This window comes from Mobula hypostoma, chromosome 26 (assembly GCF_963921235.1).
Source record: "Mobula hypostoma chromosome 26, sMobHyp1.1, whole genome shotgun sequence".
Classification (NCBI taxonomy): domain Eukaryota; kingdom Metazoa; phylum Chordata; class Chondrichthyes; order Myliobatiformes; family Myliobatidae; genus Mobula; species Mobula hypostoma.
Genome location: NC_086122.1, coordinates 3,805,845 through 3,831,146, shown reverse-complemented (window position 1 = coordinate 3,831,146; position 25,302 = coordinate 3,805,845). Strand labels below are relative to the sequence as shown.

The window sequence follows — 25,302 nt, the reverse complement described above, 5'->3', positions numbered from 1 at the left end:
CCTGATTAAAATATACTCATTTGGTAAGAGCTTTCCTGCAGTTTTCATGACTCATGGATAGACGAGGACAGCCCCAGAGAATTCATCGGTGGCTGAGTGTATATTTGATGTGGTCAACAGGAATGAGGAAAAGTTACAGTGAAGATAAAAATCCAGGTGCTAGCATAGCAAGAATAAAGGAAAGGGAAGAGTCTGCAGAGTGGTGTTCAGAATTAAGAAAGAAAATGTAAATTCAAAGAGGTGGTAGCAATAATTAAGAAGAAAGCAATGAGTGTAAGTGTTTTGGAAGTTCTTTATTTAGAGTGGATTTCAGACTGTAGCCAAGATTCTAATGCAGTTTCTTGTAAACTTTGAGTCTTTATGGACTTGTATTCCAAATATGGAACACAGATTCACTATCAAAAGGGTGGATTTAAACAGTGGCTTTAATCTGTGTTCTTCCAGGACGTGCAGTGCCAGGAATCATCAACAACACGTGGAATGATCATGTTCATTTTTCCAAGTCCCCAAAATAACTTTATAAATAAGTTGTCTGGAAGAAATCAGTCTGCGTGGCAACTAGCAAACTCAGCAAATCCAGCAAACTAGAATGCCACAAGACCACTTCCTGAACATAATGCAAGAGTTCTTTCAATTGTTACCAATCGGGCCTTTGAACTATTCTGAAAAGATGCAGTGTAATACCAGAATCAACACATTGAGGGAGAAAGCATTTCTCTTCTGCATCTGGATGATAAAACAGTCCAAGTTCAGGCATGAGGACACAGACCAAGTAATATTCCTGACAGCAGTCGGAACTAGTTATTAGCTCTGTTTGCTGCTACATTCAATGTCCATCATCAGCAGAGTGCCTCTCGCAGATAGTCCTGCATTACCCATCACAACTCCTGTTACTCCACACTATCTAATGCTAACCACTGTGTATTTGAAATGTAATCAGTAATTTCTGTCACTGTTCTGTGGCTGGAATTAGCAACCCCATGTTATTTCCTGAACACTGAATGGCAATTCAGACCTGCCCAGGGTTGCTGGATCTTGCTAAATCTCTGCAGGGCATGGTTCAATGTTGGAACAGCATTTATTTAACCAGTTAGTGTTTGTCTTATGTATATTCTCCCATGACGAATCACCTTCTCCACATCTGTCCGATGGAAACAATTTATCATTTTGAAGGTCTCATTATCGAATGGACTTGAAGCATGAAGGTACTGAACTAGTGGAGAATTCAGCCAAGAGCTTCTTGGTTCTGGAAAGCAGTACAGTGGTGAGGCAGAAGGAAGCAAGGTTTGACCGACTGGTGCTCTAACACCACAGCTGCCTGTCCCACATTATCCCAGGATCCAGCCAGTACTTCCTTAGTACAAACTCATTAGGTATAATTAATGTGAATTAGTAAGTTTGCTCCAAGCCTACACTAGTAATAACATAGATAGAACATAACATAGAATAGTACAGCACAGCACAGGCCCTTCAGCCCACAATGTTGTGCCGACCCTTAAACCCTGCCTCCCATATAACCCCCCCACCTTAAATTCCTCCATATACCTGTCTAGTAGTCTCTTAAACTTCACTAGTGTATCTGCCTCCACCACTGACTCAGGCAGTGCATTCTACGCACCAACCACTCTCTGAGTAAAAAACCGTCCTCTAATATCCCGCTTGAACTTTCCACCCGTTACCTCAAAACCATGTCGTCTTATATTGAGCAGTGGTGCCCTGGGGAAGAAGCGCTGGCTATCCACTCTATCTATTCCTCTTAATATCTTGTACACCTCTATCATGTCTCCTTTCATCCTCCTTCTCTCCAAAGAGTAAAGCCCTAGCTCCCTTAATCTCTGATCATAATGCATACTCTGTAAACCAGGCAGCATCCTGGTAAATCTCCTCTGTACCGTTTCCAATGCTTCCACATCCTTCCTATAGTGAGGTGACCAGAACTGGACACAGTACTCCAAGTGTGGCCTAACCAGAGTTTTATAGAGCTGCACCATTACATCGCGACACTTAAACTCTATCCCTCGACTTATGAAAGCTAACACCCCATAAGCTTTCTTAACTACCCTATCCACCTGTGAGGCAACTTTCAGGGATCTGTGGACATGTACCCCCAGATCCCTCTGCTCCTCCACACTACCAAGTATCCTGCCATTTACTTTGTACTCTGCCTTGGAGTTTGTCCTTCCAAAGTGTACCAGCTCACACTTCTCCGGGTTGAACTCCAGCTGCCACTTCTCAGTCCACTTCTGTAATCTTCAACAATCCTCTACACTATCTACAACACCAACAACCTTTGTATCGTGTGCAAACTTGCCAACCCACCCTTCTACCCCCACATCCAGGTTGTTAATAAAAATCACGAAAATTAGAGGTCCCAGAACCGATCCTTGTGGGGCACCACTAATCACAACCCTCAAATCCAAATGTACTCCCTCCACCACAACCCTCTGCTTTCTGCAGGCAAGCCAATTCTGAATCCACCTGGCCAAACTTCCCTGGATCCCATGCCTTCTGACTTTCTGAATAAGTCTACCATGTGGAATCTTGTCAAATGCCTTACTAAAATCCATGTAGATCACATCCACTGCACTACCCTCATCTATATGCCTGGTCACCTCCTCAAAGAACTCTATCAGGCTTGTTAGACACAATCTGCCCTTCACAAAGCCAGGCTGACTGTCCTTGATCAGACCATTTTTCTCTAAATGCCCATAAATCCTATTTCTAAGAATCATTTCCAACAGCTTACCCACCACAGATGTAAGGCTCACTGGTCTATAATTACCCGGATTATCCTGACTACCTTTTTTGAACAAGGGGACAACATTTGCCTCCATCCAATCCTGTGGTACCATTCCAGTGGACAACGAGGATATAAAGATCCTGGCCAGAGGCTCAGCAATCTCTTCCCTTGCCTCGTGGAGCAGCCTGGGGAATATTCCGTCAGGCCCCCGGGACTTATCCATCCTAATGTATTTTAACAACTCCAACACCTCCTCTCCCTTAATATCAACATGTTCCAGAACATCAACCTCACTCATATTGTCCACATCGTGATCAAGTTCCCTCTCATTGGTGAATACCGAAGAGAAGTATTCATTGAGGGCTTTGCTCACTTCCACAGCCTCCAGACACATCTTCCCACCTTTATCTCTAATCGGTCCTACCTTCTCTCCTGTCATCCTTTTGTTCTTCACATAATTGAAGAATGCCTTGGGGTTTTCCTTTACCCTACTCACCAAGGCTTTCTGATGCCCCCTTCTTGCTCTTCTCAGCCCCTTCTTAAGCTCCTTTCTTGCTACTCTATATTCCTCAATAGACCCATCTGATCCTTGCTTCCTAAACCTCATGTATGCTGCCTTCTTCCACCTAATTAGATTTTCCACCTCACTTGTCACCCATGGTTCCCTCACCCTACTATTCTCTATCTTCCTCACTGGGACAAATTTATCCCTCACATCCTGTAAGAGATCCCTAAACATTGAACACATATCCATAGTATATTTCCCTGCAAAAACATCATCCCAATTCACACCCGCAAGTTCTAGCCTTATAGCCTCATAATTTGCCCTTCCCCAATTAAAAATGTTCCTGTGCTCTCTGATTCTATCCTTTTCCATGATAATGCTAAAGGCCAGGAAGCGGTGGTCACTGTCCCCCAGATGCTCACCCACTGAGAGATCTGTGACCTGACCCGGTTCATTACCTAATACTAGATCTAGTATGGCATTCCCCCTAGTCGGCCTGTCAACATACTGTGACAGGAATCCATCCTGGACACACTTAACAAACTCTGCACCCTTGGAACTAATCAGGTGCCAATCAATATTAGGGAAGTTAAAGTCACCCATGATAACAACCCAGCAGGCCAAGCAGCATCTATAGAAAGAGGTGCAGTCGACGTTTCAGGCCGAGACCCTTCGAGATGCTGCTTGGCCTTCTGCGTTCACCAGCAACTTTGGTGTATGTTGCTTGAATTTCCAGCATCTGCAGAATTCCTGTTGTTCATGATAACAACCCTGTTATTTTTGCACCTTTCCAAAATCTGCCTCCCAATCTGCTCCTTGGTATCTCTATTGCTACCAGGGGGCCTATAGAATACTCACAATAGAGTGACTGCTCCCTTCCTGTTCCTGACTTCCACCCATACTGACTCAAAAGAGGATCCTGCTACATTGCCCACCCTTTCTGTAGCTGTAATAGTATCCCTGACCAGTAATGCCACCCCTCCTCCCCTTTTCCCCCCTCTCTATCCCTCTTAAAGCACTGAAATCCAGGAATGTTTAGAATCCATTCCTGCCCTGGTGCCAGCCAAGTCTCTGTAATGGCCACTACATCATAATTCCATGTATGTATCCAAGCTCTCATTCATCACCTCTGTTTCTGATGCTTCTTGCATTGAAGTACATGCACTTTAGCCATTCTGCCTTACTACCTTTACACTGTTTATTCTGCTTCTCTTTTCTCAAAGCCTCTCTATATATTAGATCTGGCTTTACTCCATGCACTTCTTCCACTGCTCTATCTCTCTGAGTCCCATCCCCCTTGCAAATTAGTTTAAATCTTCTCAACTCTTTCTCCACGATATGGTGTATTGGCGCTGCTTCTCGAGACGGACTATCCACTGATATCTTTTCCAAACTTACTGGCTCTCATACTCTTGACTATACCTCTTCCCACCCTGTCACTTTAAAAAAAATCCCCTCCTTGTTGCTGCTGTTTATGTTGTCAGGATCTGGTTTTCCATTTGCGAAGTCTGAGATGTTCCCTGTTTTCAAAGAACAGATTTTCCATTTCAGCATTATTGATACTTCTCTCACCTGCATCCCCTTTACTTCCCCCACATCTGCCCTCACACCACACTCCTGCTATCATAACAGGAAAATGGAAAATAAAGATGAGGGCTGGTGAGGGAAAGAGGTGCTTCATTGTAGGATCTCGATAGAGATGGTGGAAGTTGCAGAGAATGTTGCGCTGGATATGGAGGCTCGTCAGGTGGTTTATTCCCCTCCATAGATGCTACCTGACTTGCTGAGTTCCTCCAGCATTTTGTGGGTGTTGCTCAAGATTTCTATCATCTACAGGATCTTTTGTGTTTATGATAGGTTGATTCAAACCTCCACCTACACCAACTAAAAGTGAATGTTGTTTCCAAGTGTAATTGGAAGTCAATGGCAAATCTGAAAGGCTTGTATGGGCAATGAGTGTCCAGAAAGTGGGGTAGGTCTTGAGGAGGTTTGTAGAGTCTGGAGATGAAGTTTGCAAAGGAGGAGAAGTGTAGAGAAGAACAAGTATGGAGGAGGAGTGGAATTTGGGGCAGAAAGGAATAGAGAGGTGGAGGAGAGAAAAGGACAGGTCTATTTGTTCAAATGCATGACTTACAACAGACTGAATAGGCAAGAATTGTATCTGCTGGAGCTGAAACAAGAGATTAACTTGATTGAAAGGGAATAAAATAGAAAAAAATAAGAGAATAGGGAAGCCTTTAAAAACCAACAGAAGGCAGGTAAAGAAGTCATTAAGAAGGTAAAGATGGAATACGAAAGTAAGCTGGACAATAATATTGAAGAGAATACCAAAAGTTTCTTCAGATGCAGAAAGTGTAAAACAGAGGTGAGAGCAGATATCAAACTAGTGGAAAACAATGCTGGAGAGGTAGTAATGGGGTACAAGGAAATGATGAATGAACTAATTGGTCTTTTGCATCAGTCTTCACTGTGGAAGACACTAACAGTATGCTCGAAGTTCCAGATATCGGGGCATGAGGTGTGTGAAGTTACCATTATTCGAGAGAAGCTTCTTGGGAACCTAAAAAGTCTGATGGTAGATAAGTCACCTGGACCAGATGGTGTACACACCAGGGTTCTGAATAAGGTGGCTGAAGAGATTGTGGAGGCATTATTAATGATCTTCCAAGAATCATAGATTCTGGAACATTTCCGGAAGACAGAAAAATTGCAAATATCACTCCTCCAGATGGGAGAGAAGCAGAAGAAAGGAAACTATGGTCATGCACTTTGGTAGTAGAAATAAACGTGTGGACTATTTTCTAATCAGGGAGAAAATCCAGGGATCTGAGATGCAGAGGGATTTGGGAGTCCTGTGCAGAACACCCTAAAGGTTAACTTGCAGGTTGAGTCGGTGGTGAGGAAGGCAAATACCATGTTATCATTCCTTTCAAGCGGTCTAGAATACAAGAGCAAGGATGTGATGCAGAGGCTTTATAAGGCACTGGTGAGGCCGCACCTTGAGTATCGTGAACAGTTTTACACCCCTCATCTTAGAAAAGATGTGCTGGCATTAGAGAGGGTCCAGAAGAGGTTTACAAGGATGATTCCAGGAATGAAAGGGCTATCACACAAGGAACATTTGATGGCTCTGGGTCTGCACTCACTGGAATTCAGAAGGATGAGGGGGGATCTCATTGAAACCTTTCGAATGTTGAATGGCCTAGACAAAGTAGATGTGGAAAGGATGTTTCCCATGGTGGGAGAGTCTAGGACAAAAGGATACAGTCTCAGGATAGGAAGGTGCCCTTTCAGAACAGAGGTGTGGAGAAATTTCGTTAGCCAAAGGGTGGTGAATTTGTGGAATTTGTTGCCACATGCAGCTGTGGAGGCCAGGTCTTTGAGTGTATTTAAGGCAGAGATTAATAGGTTTTTGATTGGACATGGCATCAAAATCTTATGGTCTTATGGTCTAAATCTGTTGGAATTCTTTGAAGAAATACAAGCAAGATAGACAAAGGAGAAACAGCTGTATTTAAATTTTCAGAAGGCCTTTGACAAGGTGCCACACATGAGGCTGTTTAACAAGCTATGAGCCCATGGTATTACAGGAAAGATTCTAGCATGAAGAAAGCAGTGGCTGATTGGCAAGAGGCAAAAAGTGGGAGTAAACGGAGCCTTTTCTAGCTGGCTGCCGCTGACCAGTGGTGTTCCACAGGGGTCTCTGTTGGGACTGATTCTTATATGTCAAAGATTTGGATGATGGAATTGATGGCTTGGTTGCAAAGTTTGCAGATGATATGAAGATAGGTGAAGGGACAGGCAGTTTTGAGGTAGTAGAGAGGCTGCAGAAGGACTTACAGATTAGGAGAATGGGCAAAGAAGTGGCAAATGGAATACAGTGTCCGGAAGTATATAGTCATGCACCTTGGTAGAAGAAATGAAAGGATTGACAGTTTTCTAAATGGAGAGAAATACAAATAAAACTGAAGCACAAAGGGACTTGTGCAGAATTCCCTGAAGGTTAACTTGCAGGTTGAGTCTGTTGTGAGGAAGGCAAATGCGATGTTAGAATTCATTTCAAGAGGACTAGAATATAAAAGCAAGGAGGAATTGTTGAAACTTTATAAAGCACTGGTGAGGTCTCACCTGGAGTATTATGAGCAGTTTTGGACCCCTTAGCTTAGAAATGGCATGCTGAAACAGGAGAATGTTCAAAGAAGGTTCACAAAAATGATTCCAGGATTGAATAGCTTGTTTGAAGAATGTTTGATGGTTCTGGGACTGTATTCACTAGAATTCAGAAGAATGATGGGTGACTGTCATTGAAACCTATCAAATGTTGAAAGGTCTTGATAGAGTGGATGTGGAGGGGATGTTTCCTGTGGTGGGAGAGTCAAAGACCAGAGGACACTGAGGCACATTCTATTAGAACAGAGGTGAGGAGGAAATTCTTTAGCCAGAAAGTGGTGAATTTGTGGAAGTCTTTGCCACAGGCAGCTGTGGAGTCCAAGTCATTATGTATATTTAAGGCTGAGGTTGATAGATTTTTGATTGGTCAGGGCATGCAGGGATATGGGAAGGCAGAAGAGTGGGGCTGAGATGAAAGTTGGATCAGTCATGATGAAATGGCGTAGAAGACTTGATGGGCTAAATGGAAGAGACTGGAGCTGGGGTTCATGGGTTAAAGGTGAAAGGTGAAATGTTTAAGGAGAAAATGAGGGGGAACTTCTTCACTCAGAGGACAGGGAGAGTGTAGAGCCAGCTGCCAGTGGAAGTGGTGAATGTGGGTTTGATTTAAACATTTAAGAGAAGTTTGGATAGGTACATGGATGGGAGGATATGGAGGTCTATGGTCCAAGTGCAGGTCAATTGGGCTAGGCTAGGCAGAATAGTAGTATGGCATGGACAAGGGGCTGAAAGGACTGTTTCTGTGTGCTAGTTCTCTATTACTCTATGACAAGGATTCTACAGATGCTGGAAATCTAGAGTAATACATACAATGTGCTGGAGGAACTCAACATCTCAACAATCAACGCTTTGGACAAAGATCCTTCAGCAGGACTGGAAAGGAAAGAGGCATAAACCAGCATAAGAAGGTGGGAGAGGGTAAGGAGTAGAAATTGGCAGGTGCTATGTGAGACCAGGTGATTGGGAACATGGGTAGGTGGGGGAGGACATGTGAATAAGAAGCTGGGAGGGGATAGGTGAAGAGGTAAAGGGCTGAAGATGAAGGAATCTGATAGGAAAAGAAAGTGGACATAAGAATAAAGGAAGGAGGAGAGGCATCAGAGGGAGATGATGGACAGGGAAGGAGAAGAGAAGGGGTAAGTGAAGAGCCAGAGTGGAGAATGGAAGCACAAGAAGTGAGAAGGGAGAAATTACTGGGTGGGACAAATTGATGTTCATGCCATAGGGTTGGAGGCTACCCAGATGGACACAATTCAGGATTATAATTCTAACCAAGCAGAGAGTCAGAAAGTGTGGAGATATTTGAGGGAGAGGTTATACCCAGATATATCTGTTGGGACAGCACCATTTGAGGTCAGGAAATGTCAGGTTAAGAACCCAAACGACCCGAGCCAGACCTTGACTTTGATTATGACCATCCATAAGCCGTTCATGGTAAGAGGAGAAGCAGAGCACTTTGTCAGTTTCCCTCACTTAAGGTCACTTGTGGGAATGCAGAATTCTGGCGCAAGCTCAAGGAAATGATTGTAATTCAGAATGTGCACCCTAAAGATATCCATGTGTTGGTAAAAGCGAATTGCCTGAGGAACATGTAGGACAGTATGGCCCAGGAGGCGTGGGTTGGCACATGTTCAACTTCTGCGAACGCCAGCAATGAAGAGGGATATTACTTATTTAAGGGGGAGTTGAGAGTAACTGGGCAATGATGATATCAGTGAATCAGAGATCTGATGAGACAGCCATGGATTATGCAGAACGTAAATATCGAGCATATGAGGAGTATTCCGGGTTGGATAGTCCAAGGAGAGATGACTCAGTCTTTCTGAAAATGCTGAAGGAAAGCCTGAACTCAACCCACCGGGAAGTTTTAGATTCGAAGATAGCGATGGGATCAACCTGTTCCGCAATATTATCATGGGCTGGTGAGATAGACCAGAAGGGAGGTGGAGGAAGAAGCTGTAAGGTGGCTTTAGTGAACGTAGCTGCTGTGATGTTCACAGAAGATTTGCTTTGTGTGCCAGCAACCAGGGCACTTGGCAAGGAAATGCTAGAATAGAGATGGGAGAGTAAAGGAAATGACTTGTTATGGCTCTGGCCTCTCAGGCCATGGTTGGAGGCAGTGTCCTAAAAAGAGAGGAAGGAGTGAGAATCTTTCAGAATCCGCAGCAGTGCCTTCTCTTTCTGATTTGACTGCTGACCAGATTATAGGGCTGGTGAGGTCAGACAAACAGAAGATGACTGCCTCTATTGCCAGTGATGATCATCCATGGATGTACACAAGAGGTTTATTGGGGGCCAGCAATGTGAAATGTTAGTGGACACAGGGTCATCACTATCAATAACTGATCTACCCTTGCCCACGACTGGAGAGGCGATTTACATTACCAGTGCAGGAGATGCAACAATAATGGTGGAGAGAAGTCAGCCCCAGGAACTTGAGATTGAGGGAGTGTAGCTTCCTGTAGATTTTTCGGTGTACCCAAACAATGAAGGGACTATCCAGGGGATAGACACACAGGTGCTATCACAAAATCAGGAAAAGGAGAAATAACATGGACAAGGTCCCAATGGGGGGAGCCAAGCTCAGTCAGGAGCTGTACGATGTAGTGACTGCTGTCTGAGGAGGGAGCAGTGATTGAAGTAAAGGCTCACCAGAGAAAGGAGAGCAAGGAGCTGAAAGGGAACAAGTGGGCAGACATCAGTGAGAGGAACGCATCAGAAGAATGAGCAGCAGCAGCAATTACAAGTGTACAGGAAGAATCTACAACTGCCAATCTAGTAAGATACATTTTACGAAGATGTGAAGGACCACTGTAACCAGGGTAACACATTGAGGGATGGAGCAAGGCAGGAGCAATGTAATGCAGATCAGAGAGAGCCAGAGAGAGAGAGAAGATTTGTCCTCCCACAGCCAGGTGACCAAGTCATGATAGGAGAGCTAGTTGTAAAGACAGGTTTCACTCCCAGCTGGATAGATCCACCGGTGAATGATGCCTGTGTTGGTGTGTAGAGCTGGTGAGGCAGCTCATGGAAACACTGGACCCACCTTCTTGTCACCCTCTCAGAGAGAGCAAGAGATCAAGTGTACCCAGTAACAGTACCATGGCAGAAAATCTAAGATATGAACACCAGATGGTTGCATCAGTTCTGACCACAGCTGATGGAAGTAGACCCACAACAAACGTAAATGCAGAAGACACAGAGAGAGTGTGACAGCAAGCTGAGACCAGCATGTTAAAGTATAATGGTAACTGTACTCTGAAGGTAGATGATTAGTTGTACAGCTCAGAACAGAAAGAAATTTTGGGAAGAATAGATGGGAAGGGATCCAAGTTACAGCAGAGACATCAGTTCATCACATCTCTGATCGTGTGGCAGACCGAGAAAGAAAATAAACTACACACAGCATCCGAAGGCAGTCACTCCAGCCTGAACGGGGAGTGAATACAAATGAACTAGGCCCTTTCAGTGACTGGGCCAGTGATCAACTGGTCAGTCCAGAAGGGGGTGAGCTCTTTGCAGTCATTCAAATAGAGACCACTCCAACCACTCCTGTACATTGATGAGAGGGTCAGATTCGGACTATCATTTTTCAAGGCATGGAGTGTGAACTGTTGCTTGTAAGCCTGATGCATTTACCTTGCCGGTGCCTCCGACCAAATAGTAACCACTGGTAGCCACTGCTGAATTTCAGCTGTCACAGAATGAAGGGTGAAGACAAAACTGCAAATGGCCAGCAGGGAAGGAGGCAACAGGAATGACAAAGCTACTTTTTAAAGACTGTTGGTCAAATTTCTGGAAGAAACTCTGCCTAGAGCCTTCTGGATGGCCATTAGGAATACTAGTGTGGATGTAGATGAACATAGGGTATCATAGGTAATTGGGGAAGAGGGTTCAAAGTACAGGGCATTTTTACTGCACTATTTGTTCATATCCTCCTTAAATTTGGCCTTTCCTGGAACAAATTTATTTGTGTCCCAGAGGGCCAAGAGGAAGGAAGGACTGTTAGGGTGTATCTGGAATTTATGAACATAGCAAATATTAACTTCAACAGCAGCCATCCTTCTGATTTGAATGTGGATTGCATGATGGGATTTAAAACACAGCTCAGAACAATGGGTTTCCTTGAGTTGGATTAGGGTCAGGCACAAACAAAGAAACACTCGATTTAGACCTCAGATGCCTGTAGTTGCCTGAGTGCAGCCCAGAATCAGTGGTGATTAACATTCATTTTGGATGCCTGGAGTGTGGGTGCCAAGAAGCAGGTGTTTGAAAACTATATGTAATTCAAAGGAAACAGTGTAGATACATTGTAACCATAGAATTTTCCTGCTGTTACCTTTGATTTTTAGCATATAAAAATGTCACGTCATATTGGATTGAGCAGCCCTATTCTTCCAAGAGTGTCTTGAACATGATGCCTGTGTATTTGTTTTGCCAGAATAAAGCCTTCTACTCTATATCCACTAGCACTGGTAACTTTGTTCACAGTTACAAAACCTTCAATTTCTTCATAATTCCTAATTTGTTGAAGTAGTTAAATCATTTCACTTCTACTCCTGGTCATTTCTGCTATTTCCAAAACTGAATGCTTGAAACTGTGGTGAGCGGAACAGTTCCAAATTGTCTACGCAGGTGCACGTGACTAGTTAGAAACTTCTTGGCAACAATCTCCTGCTCTAATTAAACAATATAGTGTCCCAAAGAAATGAAGGAAATCGTCACTATTTTCTTGATTTTGATTTTGTTCTTAGGAGTTGTTCCAAATGAGCAGCTGTTCTATTAACTGGAATCCACTGTACTTTTCTTCATTCGCATTTCTAGTCTGTTTAATCATGCCTGTTCTAGCATCGCCCTTCTGGGTTGTTCTGCACATTCTCTCAGTGATGGAGTCTACAGGCATTCTGGGCTATTTGTCCATTCAGTTTTGGGAAATTCACCCTGACAAATCACTACCCAAAAATGTGAGATAAGAAATAAGAATTTATGTGAAAATCTAGCCAATAAATAAACACAAAATTGATTTTGCTCAACTTGCGTATCTTGAAACCTACACAAATGGTTCATTTATAGATGTTGTGATATGCGTCATTCGTCGGAATTGCCGAAAAACCCTTTTCAGTATTTGGATGCAAGTCAGTGTTTAACAAAACCTTCCTGTTTGTCAGTTCTGCCTGTCCCCACTGGTTTGTTTAGTTTGGAATTGGTAACGCTAATCCCTCATGGTAACTTGGTCACCTACATGCGTTAGGCAGAAGTAGGACAGACATGTCACTGATTCCTTTCCCTAGTGTGGGGTTCAAACTTGCCACACTATATCTCCTTACAAAGAGATGTAAGCAGATGTCGTTCCTCGCCTTGTGTATGAAATGAAGCTCAGGGTTGAGTGGAATAGATTCAAGCAAGGTTAGCGTATTGTCCCAAGAGTTCCATTTGAGCTAGTTTTTTATCCGTGAAAAATCTCAACTCCCTGCAGGCCCAGTGTTGTGTATTCATATAGTCCAAGTAGAGGGTTAGGCTTATTGGCCCACTGTGTTGGCACAGTACCACAGCAGTTAGCATAACACAATTACAGAGCCGGTGATATGGGTTCGATTCCTGCCACTGCCTATAAGGAGTCTGTATGTTCTTCCGTGACCACGTGGGTTTCCTCCCGGTGCTCCGGTTTCCTCCCATATTCCAAAGATGTATGGGCTTGGTAGGTTAATTGGGCATTTGGGCATAATTAGGCAGTGTGGGTAGAAGGATCTGATACCATGCTGTATCTCTAAATAACTAAGTATATCTACTCTGACCATCAAGTCCTATCCATCCGAATCCTCTTTGGCCATATTAGGTCCATAGTCTTCTATGTTCTTGTGATTTAAGTATTCATTCAGATCTTGAAACAATACCTGCCTCCACCGCTCTCTCAGGCAGTCTGCTCCAGATCTCACCATGTTCTCAGCAAATTCTTTCTAAGATCCCCTCCAAGCTTCATAGAACCCATGACCTTGAGGATTAGCCAATTCAGCCAAAGGGAAAAGTTTCTCAGCATGTGCTCTATCTGAGGGTCTCCCTCGGCCTCCTCAGTCCCATGGAAAACAAGCCTATCGAGTCTCCCTTTAAAGCTAAAACACAGGGAATTACCCCTGCACCCTTTCCAGTGTATATCTGTCCTGTTTACAATCTGCAGACCAAAGTTGAACACCAAAATCTTATAAACTTGTACCAGGATCTTCCTGTTCTTGTCCTCTACACTTCAGGTAATAAAGGCCAGCATCTACAATGCCTTCTTCACCACCACGTCTAACTGTGTCCCTACCTTCATGCATCTTTTGACTTATACACCAAGGTCCGTTCTTCAATATTTTTCAATGTTCTGCCATTCATTGTGCATGCCCAAACTTATTAGACTGGCTAACATGCATCATCTCATAATTCCCAGACAATAACATTATAAGACCATAAGATATACGAGTAGAATTAGGCCATTTGCCCCATCAAGTCTGCTCCACCTCTCAGCCCCAATATGCTGCCTTTTCCCTGTATCCCTTCATGCCCTGACTAGTCAAAAATCTATCATCCTGTCCTTTGAATGTACATAAAAACTTGGCCTCCATAGTGGCCCATGGCAAAGAATTCCACAGATTTACCAATCTCTGGCTGAAGAAATTCTCCCTAATCTCATTTCTAAAAGGATGCCCCTCTATTCTGAGGCTGTGGCCTCTGGTCTTAGACTCTCCCACAATAGGACACATCCTCTCCACATCCAGTCTATCAGGCTTTTCACCAGGTGATAGGTTTCAATGAGGTCACCCCTCATTCTTCTGAATTCTGGTGAATACAGACACACACCCATCAAATGCTCTTCATATGACAAGCCAATCAATCCCCGAATTATTTTCATGAACCTCCTTTGAACCTCTTTCCAGTCCTTTCTAAGATAAAGGGCCAAAAACTGCTCACAATACTCTATGTGAGACCTCACCAGTGTTTTATAAAGTCTCAACATTACATCCTTACTTTTATAAGACTATTAGACCATAAGATACAAGAGTAGAATTAGGCTATTTGGCCCATCGAGTCTGCTCCACCATTTTATCATGGCTGATCCATTTTCCCTCTCAGCCCCAATCCCTTCCCCCATATCCCTTCATGTCCTGACTAATCAAGAATCTATCAACCTCCTCCACAGCTGCCTGTGGCAACAAATTCTACAGATACACCAGTGTGAAATGCTAGTCCTCTTGAAACGAATGCTAACATCGCATTGACCCTCCTCATCACAGACACAACCTTCAAATTAACTTCTAGGAAATCCTGCATAAGGACTCCCAAGTCTCTTTGTGCTCAGTTTTTTTGAATTTTCTCCCATTTCAGAAAATAATCTATATTTGTATTCTTTCTACCAAAGTACATCACCATACACTTCCCGACACCATATTCCATTTGTCACTTCTTTGCCAATTGTCCTCATCTGTCTGAGCCCTTCTGCAGCATCCATGCTTCCTCAACACTACCTGCCCCTCCACCTATCTTCATATCATCCGCCAGCTTGGTCACAACCCCATCATTTCTGTCATCCAAATCATTAACATAAAAGCTAAGGAGTAGCGGACCCAGCACTGTTCCCTGTGGAATTAGTCACCAGCAGCCAACCAGAAAAGGCTGCCTTTATTCCCATTCTTTGCCTCCTGCCAACTGGCCAAAGCTCCATCTATGCCAATATCTTTCCTGTAATACCATGGGCTCTTCACTTGTTAAGCAGGCTCATGCGTGGCACTTTGTCAAAGGCCTACTGAAAATACAAGTACACAACATCAGCTGATTCTCCTTTGCCTATCCTGCTTGTTATTTCTTCAAAGATTTCCAAATGGTTTGTCAGGCAAGATTTTTCCTGGAGGAAACCATGCTGATTACAGCTTATTTTATCACATGCCTCCAAGTAGTCTGAGACCTCATCCTTAATAATTGACTCCAATATCTCCCCAACCTCTGAGGTCAGACTAACTGGCCTACAGTTTCCTTTCTTCTGCCTCTCTCCCTTCTTGAAGAGTGGAGTGACATTTGCAATTTCCCAGTCTCCCAGAACCATTCCAGAATCCAGTGATTCTTGAAAGATCATTACTCCACGGTCTCTTCAGCCATCTCTTTCAGAACACTGGGTGTACACCATCTGGTTCAGGTGACAGCTACCAACAGACTTTACATTTTTCCAAGAACCTTTTCTCTAGTAATGGTAACTTCACACATTCATGACCCCGCCACCTGAACCTTCCACCATACTGCTAGTGGCTTCCACAGTGAAGACTGACATAGTTCCCTCTAAGCTGTGCGTGTGTTACACCAAAAGCTCACGAGGTCATGAACATTCTGCTACGAGAAATTTTATTTTTAGATTAGATTAGATTATAAGAACACTCAGTCCTCGTCTATTGTCATTTAGAAATGCATGCATGCATTAAGAAATGATACAATGTTCCTCCAGAGTGATATCACAGAAAAACAGGACAAACCAAAGACTAACACTGACAGAACCACATAATTATAACACATAGTTACAGCAGTGCAAAACAATACCATAATTTGATAAAGAACAGACCATGGGCACGGTAAAATAAAGTCTCAAAGTCCCGAGTCGATCGACTCCCGAGTCCCCGATAGCAGGCAGCAAAGGGAGAAACTCCCTGTCATAAACCTCCAGGCACTGCCAACTGCCAATGCATTGGAAGCACCCAACCACAGCCGACTCTGAGTCTGTCCGTCCGGAAACTTCGAGCCTCCGACCAGCCCCTCCGATACAGCCTCCCGAATGCCATCCTCTGCTGAGTGCCTTCGACCTTGCCCGGCCGCCAAAACAAGTAAAGCTGAGGATTCGGGGCCTTCTCCTCCGGAGATTTCGGACCACACAGTAAGAGCGGCAGCGAAGCGGGCATTTCAGAAGTTTCTCTAGATGTTCCTCTGTACTCTCACGTCTGTATACATCAAATCAGAATTGTGCACGGTCCCCTACTTGACAAATAACAGACATCACCACCGAAGTGGCCGTGCGCGCTGCGTCGCGCCGCCATCTTCTCCTCCTCTCCGATTTTTGTATGATTCGGAAACTGGAGTTATCTGTTTGTATTGTCATGATGCGAAAGTTACTGGAAAATGTTATGATATTTGTAAACTTGACTTTTTGATGTGTCATTTGGCAAGTAAATTGCATTTGGACGATGTACAAAAGCTCAGGCAACAGAACCCGTCATTACCCGTTACAGGAGTGCTACGCATGTTACGGTTGAGTGCAGATGAGCGAGAGCAAAAACGATTAAACCCAGAGGAGATCGAAGTTGAGGTACAAGAATGGTCAGCTTCTGATTTCTCCACAATTGCAGATTGTGACTTCACATTTGGTGATGAACAAATTAACGCCTTATGTCTAAAATATCATGATTTTCTAGCTGAAAATATTGTAATAGTTAGACAGTTTAATTATTTCAAATTTTCCACACAAGAAAAAATTAAATCCAAACCGATTTCAAACTTTGCTCAAATGGTGGCATTTGTACCTCAAAATGAACAGTTTTGCGACCTTGCACAGTTGATGGACATTGGGGGAACCTTCCTTGCATCTAGTGTGGACTGTGAACGAGGTTTTAGCCTAATGAATCAATTCAAAAACAAGCTGAGAAACCGTTTAGGTGAATGTCATTTGGATATATTAATGAGAATCAAAAGCTATCAATGGGATAGAAGTTCTATTAGTCGAGATAGAGTTTACAAAGAATGGGTAAATGCCAGACAGGAGAGAGAAAAAATTACTGAGTGACTTAAAAATGATAAAAATTAAATATCTCCAACCTGATGGCATGAACATTGACTTCTCTGACTTCTGTTAATGCCCCTCCTCCCCTTCGTACCCCATCCTTTATTTATTTATTTGTTTGTTTGTTTGTTTATTTATTTATTAATTATTGCGTTTGTGTTTTTTTTCTTTCCCCTTTTTTTCTCTCTTTTTTCTCCCTCTATTCCTCTCACTATAACTCCTTGCCCAGCCCCTGGGCTTCCCCCCCTTTCTTTCTCCCTAGGCCTCCCATCCCATGATCCTCTCTCTTCTCCAGCCTCGTATCCCTTTTGCCAATCAACTTTCCAGCTCTTAGCTCCATCCCTCCCCCTCCTGTCTTCTCCTATCATTTTGGATCTCCCCCTCCCCCTCCCACTTTCAAATCTCTTACTATCTCTTCTTTCAATCAGTCCTGAGGAAGGGTCTCGGCCTGAAATGTCAACTGTACCTCTTCCTATAGATGCTGCCTGGCCAGCTGTGTTCACCAGCATTTTTTGTGTGTGTGACTTAAATATGTATGTTATTTTGTTGTTATTCTGTGCAGTTTTATGTCAAATATTTTGTAAACCTACATAAACTGCCCCATGTGTGCATTCAGTGCGCACATACTTCTGTCACAGGAAAAAAATTTGCACAACATAAGATTTCTGCGCATACTGACTACTAAAAATTAGAGGGAACATTGAAGACTGATGCAAAATACTTATTCAATTCACCTGCTATTTCATTGTCCCCCCATTACTACCTCTCCAGCATCATTTTCCAGTAATCCAATATACGCACTTTGCTTTCTTTTATGCTTTATGTATCTGTAGAAACTTTTAGCATTCCCTTTAATATCATTGTCTAGCTTACTTTTGTATTCAATCTTTACCTTCCTAATTACTTTATTGGTCACCCTCTCTTGTTTTTTTTAAAAAAATTCCCAATCCTCAAGCTTTCTACTAAATTTTGCTCTATTGTATGCCCTCTCTTTGGCTTTTATATTGGTTTTGACTTCTCTTGTTAGCCATGGCTGTGTCATCTTGCCTTTAGAATATTTCTTCCTCTTTAAGATGTATATACCTTTTGCCTTCCAAATTCCTTCCAGAAATTCCAGCCATTCCTGTTCTGCTGTCATCCTGTTCCAATCTATTCTGGACAACTCCTCTCTGATGCCTCTGTGATTCCTTGTACTCCACTGTAATACTGATACATTTGACATTAGCTTCTCCTTCTCAAACTTCAAGATGAATTCGATCTGGTGATGAACACTGGCTCCTTAGGGTTCTTCCACCTTCGATCTCTGATTGATTCTCGTCCATTGCACAACACCCAATCCAGAATTTCTGATCCGCCAGTGAACTCGGCCATAAGCTGCTCTAAAAAGCCATCTTATAGGCACTACAGAAATTTCCCCCTTGGAATCCAGCACCAACCTGATTTTCCCAATCTACCTGCATATTGAAATCCCCCATGACTATTGTAACATTGCCCTTTTGGCATGCATTTTCTATCTCCTGTTGTAATTTGTCAACCACAGCCTAACTACTGTTTGGGGATCTGTATATAACTCCCATCAGTGTCTTTTTAACCTTGCAGTTCCTTAGCTCTATCCAGAATGATTCAATACCCTTCAACCCTATATTATCTCTTCCTAATGATTTGATTTTTTTTTACCAACAGAGCAAAGCCGCCCCTCTGCCTTCCTGCCTGTCCTTTCGATACAATGTGTATCCTTCGACATTAAGCTCCCAGCCATAATCCTCCTTCAGCCATGATTCAGTGATGTCTACAACATCATACATGCCAATCTGCAACTTGGTACAAGTTCATCGACTTTATTCCATTTACTGCATGCATTCAAATATAACACCTTCAATCCTGCATCCACCCTTTTCGATTTTGTCTGCCATTTATACTGAAGCTCACCCTGTTGACTGCAGTTTTGCCCTCTCAACAGTTGCTTCTCACGACACATTACCTCTGTAGGTAAACCAGCTACCTCATCTTCATCCACCTTTCCTACGATGCTTCTTGCGTTGAGCCCCCAAATGTATCTGTGAAAAGGTCACCAGAGAGACACTGAAGTTAGTGGATATAGATCAGAAGGTTTTATTCTAGCAAAACAAGTATACAGGCATCATATTCAAGACACTGTTGGAAGAAGAGGCCTGCTCAATCCAATATTACATGACATTATATGCTAAAGATCAAAGGTAACAGCAGGACAATTCTATAGTTACAATGCTTCCTTTGAATTACATATAGTTTTCAAACACCTGCTCCTTTGCACCCACACTCCAGTGATCCAAAATGAATATTAATCCCCACTGACTCTCGGCTGCATTCAGGTAAATGCACGCACCTGAGGTTTAAGTGGAGTGTTTCTTTGTTTACGATTGACCCCAACCTGCAGCTCCAGGAAGACTATTGCTCTGAGCTGTGTTTTAAATTGTTTTAAATTCAATCTACAATCCACATTCAAACCTGAAGAGTGGTTGCTGTTGAAATTAATATTTGCTATTTAGCCTAACTCCCCTAATATGCCCTAACAAAGCTATCAACAATCATCTTGGATGTTAGAATTAAAATGAAAATTTAGAAGACACAATCATCTTAAGCATTGAATGAAGGCAACCATTATCTCCACTAGGTGTCTGCGCTGATTTTGTTAATTTACAGTGAATCAAAAGAATGTGGTAGATGAATTCCTCTGCCAATAACTATTAGGAACTAATATACAGTTTTATAGTTCTGTAGAGGTATTGGTAGTGTTCTTTTGCTTCTGTATCCATTTGAATGCAAGAGTTGTTAGTCAGTTAAATGGTAGTTTGTCTATTAACTATTTCCATGAAACTTTGACTTACTGGGGCAGCTGCTCAATTCGGCAAAAGTGAACTGGTCCTGATATGTCCCAATCAATCAGAATCCACTGCATTTGGAGTTATGAAGGAATTGGCAGGGCAGGCACTTCCATTTATGGGCCCATATATACTAAGTAATTACCAAAACATGGAGTGAAAGTCACACAAAACTGCTTTGGTCAAAGAGTTAGAATAGGGAAGGCACTGAGGTTACTGGCATCAAAGTACGTAACGGCAAAATGGATAAATAGCACACTAGGAATTCAAAACATTGTTGAAGTTAGAGATGAAGAATTGGAGGACTGTGAGAGGCAGATGGTGGGAGATGTTATGTATATTCCTGCAGCTCTTGTTACCAGCAACTAGAACAGGTCAATCAACGTTAATCCCATCTTTACCTTAAGTATAACTAGTACTAAACTATAGTACTCAAACCAAATGGAATTGTACACATGAACACATGTACACACACATGACCATACATGTACATGCTACATACACAAAGCCAAACATACACATCACTTACATGAATAATTCACACTCATAGACAATCATATACACACAGACAAATAGACACACACACACACACACACCCACATTGCAGACACTTTACAGATCCACTCAGGCACACACAAACACATAAATCTACTCACACCCATGTTCATACACACACACACACACACACACACACACACACACACACACACACACACACATATCATCATCATCATTAGCAATCACTCGTAGTCGATTATGATTCTCTTGGTGGTTGATCTGGTCTGGTCACTTGTGGGTCTTGAGATGAGTGAAGAGCCCATCTGTGATCCACAAGTCCTATTGCAGTGTTGGCAAGTCTAGGTCATTGAGGTGCTAGTGGACATAGCTGACTGGGCCTTTCCCAGTCTCTCCTCACGTTAAGCTGCTTAGTCCCAGTGGCATACTGGAAGTATTCTTCGAGCTGTGCAGTCCCCTCATACATAGTCCTTCTCCAGCTTTTCCTAACCTGTGCTAATTTCTCCCATCCCTTCCGGTTGATGTGACACTTCCTCAGTTGGGTATTGATATTGCCCTTGAACCACTTTTTGTGTCCTTCAGGAGTGCGCTTTGCATCCCTGAATTGGCCAAACAGGAGTTGGTTAGGGAGGCAGGAGTCAGATGGATGACGTGGCCGACCCATCACAATTAGTGTTGAGTCATGATTGTGGCTGTGGAGTTAATGTTAGCTTCCTCCAGGATGCTGGAGTTAGAAGCCTGTTCCTCCAGTTAACTCTCAGAATCTTTCTGAGGCATCTTTGAAGGTAAATTTCCAGGGATTTTATGTTCCTACTCTATGTTGTCCATGACTTCACTCCATATAGCAAGGAGGGGAGGTCTATAGCTTTATAGACCAGAAGCTTAGTATTGGTCTTGCTATCCTGATCTTCCAAATTCCTCTTTCTCAGCCTGGCAAAAGGTCCACTCACACAGCCTATTCCATGGTAGTGACAGGGCCCCCTCCCTAGAGACCTCTGCTTGCTGAAAGTCGTGGATGAGAGACTTGTCCAGGATGTCACAAGGCAAAACCCAAGAATAATCCTCTGCGCCATACCCTTCCCAATCCATAAGATACTGGAACCTGCTCACGCCTAGCCAAATGCCAAGGGACCAGAATACACCATGGATCTACCTACCAGAGAGAAAGGGGAGGGTGTTGACTGGAGCAAGTGGGGAGGAAGACACCAGCTTGAGCTTAGAAACATGGAACACTGTGTAAATCTTCGTTGATGAAGGTAGTCCATAGGAAGTTCTGTTGATAGCCTTCTCCACTCTCGAATGGTCGATATACACAGCGTGAGGCCAACTTGCAGCTCTCACTGTCAACAGATGATCTCCAGATGCCAGCCAGACGTTTTCTCCTGACTTGAGAGGCCTCACCTGTTGGTAGAGCTGATCAGACTGCGAGGTATATTGTTTCTGAGTATGCAGCAGGGAAGCCCTGCCTGTCTCCATGAACGATTGTAGCAGTGGGCCAACTGTTCAGCAGCAGGAACCCCCACATCAGTCTCTTGGTCAGGAAGGAGCATTAGCTGGAGTCCCTATTGGCATTCAAATAGGGACATGCCAATGGAAGATGACTGGAGTTTATTATGGACATTCTCTGATGCTGCCCGGCCTGCTACGTTCACCAGCAACTTTGATCTGTGTTGCTTGAATTTCCAGCATCTGCAGATTTCCTTGTGGGAGCTCCAAGTTGTGGGTTTGGAAGAGACAAGGCAGTACAGGGTTGTCTCCACTTGGTGATTCACTTTGTCACTCTGGCCATTATATTGGTGGTGGAAACTTGATGAGAGGATGGCCGTGGCTCCCAAAACAGAACAGAAAGCCTTCCAAAGTCAGGACATGAATGATGCTACTTAATCAGACACTAAGTTCTGAGGGAAGCCATGTAGTCAGAACACGTGCTGAACCGTGAGGGTGGCGGTGGCAGAAGCTGATGCAGCTTGAGGAGAGGAATGAAGTGTGCTTCTTTGGAGACCCAGTCTACAAATATCAGAATGGTATATTCCCATCTGATAGAAGCAGACCAGTGATAAAATACACTTCGAGGTGGGACCAGGGGCAGTGAAGCACAGACAGTAGGCAGAGCAGACCAGAAGGGCACAGACGTGATGTCTTGTTCTGGGCAAAACTGGGACAGACATAGATGAAGTCATGGACATTTTTGGGCATAGAGTAGTCACCAAAATTGTTTCTTTATAAACTCCAGAGTCTGTTGAATCCCTGGATGGCCAACCAGACAAGAAGAGTGACCCCACTCCAACACCCTGGAGTGCATAGTGGCAGGGACAAACAGTCGGTTGAGAGCACCCATCTGGACCTTGAGCTGAGTATTGGACAACCATCACCTCTGTTTCTTTTTCACAAATCATCAGAACAGCTATGCACAAGGGAGGAAAGATGGGCCTTGGATTGGTGTTGTCTTCAGAGATGTCAAACTGACAGGAGAGAGAGTTGGCCTTGACATTCGTGCACCCAGGATGGTAGGTGAAGGTGAAATTAAACCAGGTGAAGAAGTGTGCCCAATGTGCTTGTTGGGAGTTGAGTCTCTTGGCACTATGAATGTCTTTTGATCTGTTTATACCAGAAAGGGGTACTGTGAGCCCTCCTACCAGTGTCACCGTGCCTCCAAAGGCTCCTTGCCAAAAGTTCTCAGTTCTCAGCATCATAGATACACTCTTCAGGAATCTAGAAATGGAAGAGAAAAGCACACAGGTTCAGCCAATTATGTACAGAAGAGCTTTGGGAGAATACAGCTCCATTGCCGATATCAGATGCATTAACCTCAACGATGAATCGCAAACACGAGAAAATCTGCAGATGCTGGAAATTCAAGCAACACACACAAAATGCTGGTAGAACACAGCAGGCCAGGCAGCATTTCTAGGAAGAGGTACAGTCGACATTTCGGGCCGAGACCCTTTGTCAGGACTAACTGAAAGAAGAGATAGTAAGAGATTTGAAAGTGGGAGGGGGAAGAGGAGATCCAAAATGATAGGAGAAGACAGGAGGGGGAGGGATGGAGCTAAGAGCTGGAAAGTTGATTGGCAAAAGGGAAACAAAGCTGGAGACACGGGAGAAAGAAAGGGGGAGGGGAGCACCAGAGGAAGATGGAGAGCAGGCAAGAAGTGATTGTGAGAGGGAAAGAGAGAGAGAAAAAAGGGGGGGGGAATAATAAATGAATAAATAAATAAAATAGGGGATGGGGTAAGAAGGGGAGGAGGGGCATTAGCAGAAGTTAGAGAAATCAATGTTCATGCCATCAGGTTGGAGGCTACCCAGATGGAATATAAGGTGGTGTTCCTCCAACCTGAGTGTGGCTTCATCTCGACAGTAGAGGAGGCCATGGGTTGACATATCAGAATGGGAATGGGACGTGGAATTAAAATGTGTGGCCACTGGGAGATCCTGCTTCCTCTGGCGGACAGAGCATAGGTGTTCAGCGAAACGGTCTCCCAGCAATGAATCCCAATGATGAATCGATTGGATGTGTCTGGCAGCACTGGGGCAGTGTTGAAGTGTTTCTTCAGCTCTGTGAAAGCTTGATCCACTTCACTTGTCCATTAGGATCCTGCAGAAGTCTTCTTGGTGAGTGCATTTATGGAAGTGGGGATAGAGCTGAAGTTTCTGATGAAGCTACGATAAAAGTTTGCAAACATCTCAGCTGTTAACTGTAGCTGGCTTGAGCCAGTCTGCGACTGCCTGGACTTTACACGGGTCCATTTGATCACTGGAAGGAGTGAGAATGTAGCCCAAGAACAACACCTGCTCTTTGTGTAACCCACACTTCTCTGGCTTGGCATAAAGGTTGTCCTCGAGGAGCTGTCAAAGAACCGTCCAGTCTTGCTGAATGTGCCTAGTGAGAGTGTGCATGGATAAGAATGCTGTCCAAATACACAATAACTTGTCTGGCAGTACATCGCTGACAAGGGTCTGGAAAACAGCAAGGGCATCACAAGGAACTCATATGGCCAGTGGAGGTGTTGAAGTGTCTGAAAAACAGCAGGGGCATTGGCAGACGCAAGGGCATCACGAGGGACTTCATAGGCCTGTGGAGGTGTTGAAGGTTGTCTTCCACTCATTCCCTTCCTGGATACAAGTCAGGTTGTAAGCACTGTGCAGATGTAACTTGGAAAATATGGTTGCCTTATGGAGATATTTGAATACAGAGGCAAACAGGGGAAGATGGTAACTTTTCTTCACCGTAGCATTTTTGAGGGGCTGATAATCTATGCAGGGATGGAGCTTGCCAACCTTCTTGCTCACAAAAAAGAAGCTCACTCCTGCTGATGAGATGAATCCTCAGGCCAATCCCTCTTTGGAATATTCTTCCAAGACCACCATTTCAGGATGAGAGAAGGAAAGGAGACAGTGCTGGGAGTGGGGAGGGGGCAGAAGATGAGAACCACATAAGAGGTCAGTGGTGCAGTTGTCTTACTGGTTTGAAAGCAGGGAGGTGGCCTTCTTACTGAAGACTCCAAGAGGTCAGCATGTTCAGCTGGACAGGCTACCATAACACGAGGAAATCTGCTGGAACTTCAAGCAACACACATAAAAGTTGCTGGTGAACGCAGCAGGCCAGGCAGCATCTCTAGAAAGAGGTACAGTCGACTTTTCGGGCCGAGACCGTTCGTCAGGACTAACTGATAGAAAAGCTAGCAAGAGATTTGAAAGTGGGAGGGGGAGATCCGAA

At 43.8% G+C, this 25,302-nt stretch overlaps 1 long non-coding RNA gene across 2 annotated transcripts in view; it reads right to left on the bottom strand.

Moving 5' to 3' along the window:
- Window positions 1-19,146: 19,146 nt before the first annotated feature.
- LOC134338064 (uncharacterized) overlaps window positions 19,147-25,302 on the bottom strand; it is an 80,232-nt gene continuing 74,076 nt past the window's right edge. For both annotated transcript variants that reach the window (XR_010016130.1, XR_010016129.1), the window contains exons 2-3: window positions 21,743-23,297; window positions 19,147-19,265 (exon numbers count right to left, since the gene is read on the bottom strand). This is a non-coding gene — a long non-coding RNA (uncharacterized LOC134338064). The remainder of the gene's footprint in view (window positions 19,266-21,742; window positions 23,298-25,302) is intronic.